Source organism: Peromyscus eremicus, chromosome 13, assembly GCF_949786415.1.
Source record: "Peromyscus eremicus chromosome 13, PerEre_H2_v1, whole genome shotgun sequence".
NCBI lineage: Eukaryota > Metazoa > Chordata > Mammalia > Rodentia > Cricetidae > Peromyscus > Peromyscus eremicus.
Window position 1 is genome coordinate 28,238,197 of NC_081429.1, and position 9,239 is coordinate 28,247,435.

Genomic DNA, 9,239 nt, shown 5'->3' on the forward strand with positions numbered 1-9,239 from the left:
GCGGGAATGAGAATGATGCAGTAAAGAGCCAGCCAGAAGCGAGCAGCAATAGAGCTGGGAGAAAGGAAGGGCCTTGGGAAGGGCTGGTGTCTTAACTAGGGTTAAGAGCTGTCATAACCATGGAAACACTTACAAAGGAAAGCATATCATTGGGGCTGGCAGACAGCTTCAGATGTTCAGTCCATTGTCATCATGGAGGGAGGGAAGCATTTCGCAATGGAGGCAGACACTGTGCTGGAGATAAACAGCTAAGAGTTCTACATCCTGATCTACAGGCAGCAGACAGATGGGGGGAGAGAAGGAAAGACAGACAGAGAGACTGGGCTTAGCTCGAGCATTTGAAACCCCAAAGCCCACCCTTAGTGACACACTTCTAACAAGACTACGTCTGCTCCTGCAAGGTCACACCTCCTAATAGTAGCACTCTCTGGTGATCAAGCATTCAAAACTATGAGCCTATAGGGGCCATTTTTATTCAAACCACCACAGTCCACTCCTTGTCCCCCAGAAGCTTATAGCCATATAATAATGCAAAAATGCATTCAGTCCAACTTCAAAAGTCCCCATAGTCTGTAACAGTCTCAACACTGTTTAAAAATCCAAAGTCTCTTCTGAGACTCAAGGCAATCTCTTAACTATAGCAGCCTCTAAAATCAAAATCAAAAAGTAGATCACATACTTCCAACATACAATGGCACATAATATACATTACCATTCCAAAGGGGAGTGAAGAGAGCATAGTGAGGAAATACTGGACCAAAACAAAACCAAAAACTAACCATTCAAACTCCAAACTCTGTATCTCCATGTCTAATGTCAAAGCATTGTTCAGATCTCCATCTCCTTTCAGCTTTGTTGACTACAACACCCTTTTTTCTCTTGGGCTGGTTCCACACCATTAGCAGCTCTCCTCAGTAGATATCCCATGGCTCTGGAATCTCTAACATCTTGGCACCTCCAAGGCTTCACCTTCGTAGCTTCACACAATGGCCTCTCTATGCCTTCATGCAGGGACACCCTAGCACATGCCTGGCCTCAGTAGATTTCCTTAGTCAAGAAGGGAGATTCCATAAGCCCTTTCTTATATCCTTGACTCTAAAGCCAGAACCACATGGCTAAAGCTGCCAAGATCTGCTGCTTGCTAGGACCAGAACATGGCCCTCTCTTTCTAATAGATTTTCACCAGCTTTCTGTTTTCCATGGTTTCCTTCACTGTCTAAGCTTGGCTATCCTAAAACTTATACTATGAACCACGCTGGCCTTGAACTCAGAGTTCCTCCACCCTCTGCCTCCTGAGTGCTTGGATTAAAAGTATACACCATCACACCAGGCCCTAATATTTTCTTTAATTTCTCGAAGCTTACCTGGGTGGTGTCTTGCCCTTATGCCACCATTCCCTTTACTCCATTTAAGATCGGACTTTTCTTTAAACTTTCCTCAGGTGCTCTTTTTCTCCTCAAACTGTACGTTTTGTATTTTTCCATGCTCAGCTTTCTCTTTTCATTACAGATCTGCATAAAAGCGGCCACTAATAATCAAGTAACACAGTCAATACTAGGCTATCTAGAAATCTTCTCTGCAAACTTTTCAATTTAGTTCAAGCAGATTTTTCTTGGACAAGGGGGGCCAAAATATCACAAGAATGGTTTCTAGGACACATGCTAATATTTTTCTACTGATATTTTTCTTCTCTGAAACCTCTTGAGCCAAGCCCCCACAGTTCAAATCACATTTAAAAAATAAAAAAATAAAAATGGCCCACATAGGCCCATGGGGAGTGACACTGTTAGAAGATATGGCCTTGTCGGAATAGGTGTGGCTTTGTTGGAGGAAGTGTGTCACCGGAGGTGGGCTTTGAGGTCTCAGATGCTCAAGCCAGACCTGGAGTCTCATTCTCTCTGCCTGCTGCCTATGAATCAGGATACAGAACTCTCAACTGCTTCTCTAGCACTATGTCTTAGTTAGGGTTTTTATTGCTTTGAAGAGACACCATGACCACAGCAACTCTTATAAGGAAAACATTTCATAGAGGTGACAGCTTGCAGTTTCAGAGATTCAGTCCATTATCATCATGGTAGAGCACAGTGGCAGGCCAGCAGACATGTTATTGAAGAAATAACTGAGAGTCCTACATCTTGTAGGCAACAGGAAGTCGACTAACAGTCCCACTGAGAGAAACATGAGCAAAAGAGACCTCAAAGCCCACCCGCACAGTGACAAACTTCCTCCAACAAGGCCACACTTTCTAATAGTCCCACTTGCTTTGGAGGCATTTTCTTTCAAACTACTACATTCCACTCCCTGGCCCCCAAAGGCTTATAGCCATACCATAATGCAAAAAATGCATTCAGTCGAAATTCAAACGTTCTCATGGTCTATAATAGTCATAAACTTGTTTCAAAGTCCAAAGTCTCTTCTGAGACACATAGCAATCTCTTAACTGTAATCCCCCTGTAAAAATCAAAATCAAAAAGTAGATCATATACTTCCAACACATAATGGTACAGGATATGAATTACCATTCCAAAACATACTGAAGGGATCATAGTAAGAAAATACTGGACTAAAACAAGACCAAGAACTGACCAAGCTCCAACTCCTTTCAGCTTTGTTGACTACAACACACATCTTTTTCTTGGGCTGTTTCCATTCTGTTACCATCTCTCCTTGGTAAGTATCCCACAACTCTGGCATCTCTAACATCTTGAATTCTCCAAGACAATCCAGGCTTCAACTTCACAGCTTCATGCAATGGCCTCTCTACTAGGCCTCCATTCAGGGAAACCCTTGATACATGCCTGGCCTCAGCAGCTTTATTCCATAACTCCTTTCTTCTATCCTTAGCTCTAAACCCAGAAATGTGGTCAAAGCTGCCAAATTCTGCTGCTTGCTGGGGCTAGAACATGGCCCCCTTGTTCAATTACATCGTCACCAGCTTTCTGTCTTCCACTGCCTAAGCTTTGCTGTCCTGAAGCTTGCTCTATAAACCTCAAACTCAGAGATCCTCCAGAGACTGTGTTCCAAGTGCTGGAATTAAAGGTGTGTACCACCACACCTGGCTCTAAGCTTTTCTTTAGTTTCTTTTCACAGGTTGGAAACTTAGCTGGTAGGATCTTGCCCTGAGGTCAACATTCCCTTTATTCCTTTTCTTAATCCATTTACCTCCTTGAACACAGATTTATCTATGTTCTACTTTCTGGTGCTCTTTTTCTCCTCAAAATTTTCACTTTGTAATTTATCCTGCTCAGCTTGCTCCTTCTCATTATAAATCTTTACTACAGTTACCACGAAAACACACATGACAGAGTCTATACTAGGCTGTTTTGAGATTTTATCTCTCAATGGAATTAATCCAAAAATCTTACTTTATCTTTAGCCTTAGATAGACTCTTGGGACAAGGACAAAAAGCAGTCACTTTCTTCACCAAAATATCACAAGCATGAACTCTAAGCAACATATAAAATTCTCCTCTGAAACCTCTTGAACCCTCATATTTCAAATAACCCTTAGCACTACTGTCTTCCACACTCCTACTAGTATGGACCATTAAGCAGTGCTTAAAGCATTCCAAACCCTAAGTCCCAAAGTTCAAATCCCTCCAAACACTCACATGGTCAGGCCTATCACAATTCCCCAATCCTGAAACCAACTTCTGTCTTACTTAGGGTTTTATTGCTGCAAAGAGACACCATGACCACAGCAATTCTTACAAGGAAAACATTTAATTGAGGTTGCAGCTTACAATATCCGAGGTTCACTTCATTATCATCATGGCAGGGAGCATGGTGACAGACAAATAGATGTGGTACTGGAGAAATAGCTAAGAGTCCTATATCTTGCAGTAAACAGGAAGTCAACTGACAGTCCCACTGAGGGAAGCTTGAGCAAAAGAGACCTCGAATCCCGCCCCCACGGTGACACACTTCCTCTAACAAGTGCACCTTGTTAACACTGCAACTCCCTTCACTGGCCATTATCCTTTAAACAACCACACACTGTGTCTACCTACATGCTGCCATGCTTTATATCATGATGACAGTGGGCTAAACCTCTGAACTGTGAGCCAGCCCCAATTAAATGCTTTATTTTATAAGAGTTGCCATGGTCATGGTGTCAACACAGCAATAAAACCCTAGGACACACTCTCAGCTCCACTATCTTCCTGTTCCTACTAGTGTGGCCCAGTAAGCTCCTCATAAAGCATTTAACTGCTTTCCTAATCCTAAATCCAAAAGTTTACATTCCTCCAAACAAAAGCATGGTTAGGCCAACATAGCAATACCCCACTCCTGGTACCAACTTCTGTCTTAGTTAGGGTTTCTATTGCTCTGAAGAGATGGCCACAGCAACTCTTATAAAGGAAAGCATTTAGCTGGGGATTGCTTATAGGTTCAGAGGTTTAGTCCATTGTCATCAAGGCAAGAAGCATGCTGGCATGTAGGCAGACATGGTATCTGAGAGTTCTCTATCCTGATATAGGCAGCAGGCAGAGAGAAAGAGACCCTGGGCCTGGCTTCAGCATTTGAAACCCCAAAGCTCAAACCCAATGGCACACTTCCTCTAACCATACCACACCTACCCCAGTAAGGCCACACCTCCTAATAGTGCTACTCTCTGGTAACCAAGCATTCAGGCCTATGAGCCAATGTGGGCCATTCTTATTCAGCCCATCACAATTGGTTTGTACACAAAGTGAAATCTCAGGGGAAACTGAGAGAACCAAAGTTAAGTACTAGAGGCTATTTATGTTTTCACTCCCCTAAACAAATTTGTTTGACCCAACTGAAACAGATGTGATTGATCTCACATAGGCAAGAGGTTTGCAGATAGGAAATATGTCAGGATATATGCTTGCTCCTAATCGAACTTGATGGGAACATGGTGGCCTTGTGGTTTTTGCCTTTTTAAGACTCTGCAAAATGTGATCATAGCCATTTCTTGGGAACTGTAGAATGGACCTGGCCAGAGTCCATCAAATTGGCCAATATTTAATTAAAGCTTGCTTCAAATTAAGCTCAAAGACTGTGGTGGTGGTTTTATTGCCAAATGGTGGGACTAACAGAATTACTTTAAGGGACCACTTGGTTAGAGACTGCCATCAAAGACCATGTCAAAGAAAGCCCAGAAGTCACACAAAATCCCCACTTACATGAAACTCAAGCAAAAGTTGACAGGAACACATCCACAGGAAAATTTGAGATCATGTGACCTCATGACCTGAGGGAACTTTTTGTTGAAGAGTCTCATTAGAACCCACTCTATGATGATGTGGTGGGGGATGGGAGGGAGTTTCAAGACTTCAGCTGAGCCCTGAGATCCAAGATGCACCTTCTTCCCATAAACTGAAGCGCTGCCAAGCAACAGCATTCTCCCTGGGTTGTCAATTCTGAAATTGTAGTCAAGATTTGATTGTTGAAAAATACCTGATTTTTGTCCTTCATGTTGGTCAGAATGACAGTAGTTCATCACATAACCAAGGCAGAGAATTAGTATGAGGTGAGGCTTTAGAGTTTTTGGCTGGAGGGTGGCTTTGTCAGACCCAAATGGGTCATAGAAGACATTTTTATTTGCCAGGCATAGTGGCCCATACCTGTAATTACAGCACATAGGATGTTGAAGGAGAAGAATACATGAATTTGAGGTCAGCCTATCTCAAAAATAATTTTTCCTTGTTTGTATATTACCCTCTTTGCAATGAAAATTGGGGGATTTTTTTTTTAATGTTAAGAACTCCCTAAAGACTAAGGGTGTATGTAATTCAGGGATAAAAAATTTGCCTGGCAGGTAGGACACTGTGCATGTGCGTGTGCATATGTGTTACACATGTACATATGTGTGTTAACATATGTAGATACATTTGTGTGTGCAGGTGCACATGAAGGCCAGAGGTTAACATCAGATATCTTCTTTATTTATACTCTACCTTGTATGTTGAGGTAGGATCTCTCATTTGAACCCAGAGCTCATCTGTTCAGCTTACTTGTAGATTCCCCTGTCTCCACTCTCAAGTGCTGGAATTACAGGAAGGCTGCCATATCTGCCCAATATTTGCATGGTGCTGGTCATCCAAACTCCTGTCTTCCAAGAGCTGTCACCCCAGCCCCACTCGCATATAATCCTCGCATTCACAAGAGTCAAGAGGATTGGAAGTTCAAGGTCATTCTCAGCTGTAGAGCTAGTTCAAGGTCTCCAAATTAAAAAAAAAAAATCACTTCATGAGTCATTTCTTTAGTTCAGGATTTCTCAAAGTATGATTTAGATAACCCCAGCCTTAGGCACGGACAGCTAGCTGAAGATATGGACTTCCTGAGCACAACTCCAGGCAGTGGAGCCAGAACGTAGGAAGAGAAACAGTTTAATTTTTCTAAATTACTTTCATCTGGAGGGGTGTGGTACTGCAGCACTCGTGCGGAGGTCAGAGGACAGCTTGCAGCACTCAGCTGTCTCTTTCCACCATGTGGATCCGGGAGGTCAATCCCAGGTCCTGAGGCGTGGCACTGACTGCTCTTCCAGAGGACCCAGGTTCAATTCCAGGGGAGAGAGGAGAGGAGAGGAGAGGAGAGGAGGGGAGGGGAGGGGAGGGGAGGGGAGAGAAGGGGAGGGGAGGGGAGGAGAGGGGAGGGGAGGAGAGGGGAGGGGAGGGGAGGAGAGGGGAGGAGAGGGGAGGAGAGGGGAGGAGAGGGGAGGAGAGGGGAGGAGAGCACTGTTCCCTTCATTCCATTAATAAATATTCTAACATGTCCAGTCACTGTTCTAGTCTCTGGAAATCAACTATTGAGCAAGATATATGCCAGGTCCACTGCCAGGCTGGATTTAATTTCTGAATAATTTTTAAAGGACAGCCCTTCTGGGAGCAAATAGAGGAAGACTAAATTTTTAGCCCGTTTTTCCACCTCAACTAGGGCTTCCTTGCACAGTGCACAATGTGTACAAGTATCCACAGTGTCTCTAAACAAATCAGTTGACCCCAAGGGGCTTACCTTTTAGTGGAAGCTGAAAATAATAGCCAAGCTATGGCGGCTTGAATGAGAATGGTCCCCAGAGGCTCAAATGTTTGAATACTTGGTCCCCAGTTGGAGGAGTTACGTCACTGGGGGATGGGCTTTGAAGTTTCAAAAGCTCATGCCATTCTTACTTAGCTTCATGGTTGTGTCTCAAAATGTAAACTCTCAACTACTACTCTGTTAGGGTCCTGGAGAAGCACAAAAGACCACCATCCACCTACGCAATCAGCAGGAGAGTTTATTATCTCGAGAACAAAGGTACCAGCATGCTGGTGCCATACATCAGACACAAAGGCAAAAATGCCAACCCTAGAAGCTTGCAGGCTCCTTATGAGCACAGGTAAGGGGAGTTCCAGGGACAGTTAGGTCATCTCAGATATGATTGGCTTATGCTAGTGGCAATCATATTAGTATGTTCTAATTGGCTAGGGCTAGCAGAAGCTGGTTAAGGCTATAGTTTTTCCACTTTTGGGCAAGGCTGAACAAGTCCCAGGCTCTGTCTTTATTTGGTTATTGACTGGGGGGTTGGCTTATGCCTGGTATGTGCAGTCCCCTCGTCCTGGCTGTCGGGGGCGCTGGTGATTGATTGCCCTTTGTTTGTGGCTTCCTCAGAAATGGCCTGCTTAGTTTCAAGAGGCAGGAACTGAGGCCTAGTTCTTAACTGAGTTATTAGGAGCCTGCCATGGTATTAGGCTGGCCTTCTCTGCCCCAGCGCCATTTCTGCCTGCCTGCTGCCATGGGCCCACCATCATGGACATGGACCCTCTGAAATGTGAGCTCCCAATAAATGTCTTCTATAAGTTACCTTTGTCATGTTGTCCTACTGGGGAAGTGAAGAGAAGAAAACAGGGCAGCACCTTTGGAGAGGCTTAACTCTAAGAAGCAAACAAAAATGATGCAGAGAGCCAGACCTGCCCCTCCAAACACTCAGGTCTCTGGGACTGAATCTGTCCCTTGCTGCTCATTAAGTAATATATTTAACTTCTCTGAGGGTTGCATTGGAAATGCAAATCACCTGTCTCATCCTCAGGCTGTTCTGAGTACTCCATTAGAAAATCAGCACACACTTGCTGTGTCTGGCACTTCTTGGGAGCTTTTCAAGCGGCAAGTTCAAACTCACATCTGCACACACGGCACTGCCCCAGTTCTCTGAAATGTGAACTGGTGAGGACTAGATAAGAGTCTCAAGAGTCATGTCAGAATCAAAGAGACAGCTAAAGGAGAAGGATGGCCAGTGACAGCAATTCCCAAGAGGGGTCGAGGAGGATGAGCCAGAAAAGCAGCCACTGACTTTGCCAATGGTTACTCTATCAAGAATAGTTTCAGCATGCTATCTGTGGTGGAAGCACTGTGGCTAGCCTTTGAGGAACTGTGAGCTGGTGGGAATGGAGACAGAGAGCTGACTCCACTCTAGGATGAGGTTCAGCTGGGAGAGGAAAAAGAGACCTGTACTAGAGTGGAGAACAGAACTATATCTGCTTCTTGTTCCAAAGTCATTATCACTTAAACATGGTCACATTTCAATGGGGGTGGAGGGGTGAGAAGAGATGTTTGAATGGAGAAGAGACATGCTCATTGATTTATGAAATGGGAGGGCAAAGGTCATAGGACCTAGAACCCAGATGATGGGACATACCTTTTGTTGTAAGACAATGTGGTGGTTTAAATAAAAATGACTCCCATAGGGCCATATGGACCATGTGTGTTGAAATCTAGGGACCATGATGAACTGGCTCTGCCCTTCACTGGCTCTCGGAGATCTGGTCCTGCCCCCTTGCTGACTGCTGTAGCAGGAGAGCTGTTCCCACCCCTCACCACAGGCACAGTAGAGCTAACCTCCGGGGCAAGGGTGCAAGAGAGCTGGGGGTAGTCCCAGTGGAGGTCCAGACTGACCAACTCAGCTAGCACCCAGGCCCACATCCAGTGCTTTGAGTTTGCCCATCCCAACATCCACCCCATCCATGACCTGTTGGGGAGTATCCTGTGGCACCAGAGCTGCATGATCTCCATGACTCAGGGCAACAGCAGGACACCTGAGAGGAGTTTTGGTGAGGGTTCTGTATTGATGGTGTACCAAAAGCCAGACACCTTGAACTAGACCAACAACTCATTACAATGAACAATTGCAAGTAAAGCTGTTTGGACAAAAGGGTATAATGTGTGACCCACGGCAGCTTCCAAAGCCACTAAGAAGAACGAAGAGGGGATGAAAACAGAGCAGGAAATAGGAGAAC

The 9,239-nt window shown here is 44.6% G+C and overlaps 1 pseudogene; it reads left to right on the top strand.

Annotated features, from left to right (window-relative positions):
- Positions 1 to 8,875, top strand: part of LOC131923656 (tetraspanin-31-like) — a 49,261-nt pseudogene extending 40,386 nt beyond the window's left edge.
- Positions 8,876 to 9,239: the final 364 nt, after the last annotated feature.